General features: G+C 51.6%; 1 pseudogene across 1 annotated transcript; it reads right to left on the bottom strand.

Moving 5' to 3' along the window:
• Positions 1-4: 4 nt before the first annotated feature.
• LOC111549248 lies at positions 5-788 on the bottom strand (annotated as a pseudogene). The gene has a single exon (XR_002733656.2). The product of XR_002733656.2 is annotated as a coiled-coil domain-containing protein 117 pseudogene (transcript).
• Between the last annotated feature and the right edge of the window lie 252 nt (positions 789-1040).

Here is a 1040-nt window from a genome sequence, read left to right as displayed (position 1 = left end):
GTTCAGGGAGGGGTTTCCAGAGAACAAGCTCCATGGAAGGACGGCTCATAGACTCAATCATTTTCTTTGTAAAAACTTCATCAAATTCCCTCTTCAAACCTGTTTTCATGGTATCAGAAAGGACAAGACTGGGGAGATGGTTAACATTTCTGTCAGCTTCAACTTCTTCATCTTCATCAATTATCCTGTCCTCAATCTCTTGAAGCTTCCTTCGGGCAACTTCACACTGTGGTTCTCCAGTTGTCTGATCCATTTCTTCACAAATAACATCTAATATCCCAGGTACGGAAAGGCCACTAATGCAGGGATTTACTCCATGCCCCTCTACATCCTGATGTGCACAAAGAATCCAGTCATTAGGACCAGCACAGAGCTCTGCTTCAGTTATCCTTTTCTTTCTTACTGGACAATCATCATCCTCCTCCTCTCGCTTGTGTTTCTTTTTACAGTGAACAGAAACACGTCCGCGCGCCGCACTCCCGGTGGGGCTGCTAGGGACTCCGCGGGGTCCCGATCGCGGGGCCAAGTCTGCGCCGTCAGCCCCTGGCGGGAAGGCCAGGTCGGGGAAGGCCGGCTGCGGCGGCTGTAGGAAGTCCGAGCTGCCGCTCAGAGGGAGGCCGCTAAAGGGCCGGCCGAGCGTAGCCATAGCCGGCGAGACTAGGAGGCTGCGACGGCGGCCTCGGCCGCCCGCGTCCCGAGGCCCGGCAGCTGCACCCACAGCGACTGCCGAAAGGCGCCAGCCTCCGATCCCGCTCTCGACCCCACGTCACGCCTTCTAGAACCCTCCACCTTGGGCCGCTCAGGAGCATCGAGGGTACATTTTTTAAGACATATGACCTACATCTAGAATGGAGGTTGGGGTTAGTTTACAGGTTGCCAGGGAGATGGTCAAAGGATTTCCATTGAATTTAGTAGATAAAATGTAAAGGTATTTGGGCAGATGACAGTAACACAGGTGACATAATGAGAGCTGTACTTTCAGAAGTTTAAACTGATGGTTTACAGTTTAAAATAAAAGTGTCTAGTGATGTGAACATCAG

Source organism: Piliocolobus tephrosceles, unplaced genomic scaffold (assembly GCF_002776525.5).
Source record: "Piliocolobus tephrosceles isolate RC106 unplaced genomic scaffold, ASM277652v3 unscaffolded_12897, whole genome shotgun sequence".
Taxonomy (NCBI): Eukaryota; Metazoa; Chordata; class Mammalia; order Primates; family Cercopithecidae; genus Piliocolobus; species Piliocolobus tephrosceles.
Note: the sequence above shows the minus strand (reverse complement) of the source record. Positions and strands in the feature narration are given on the sequence as shown.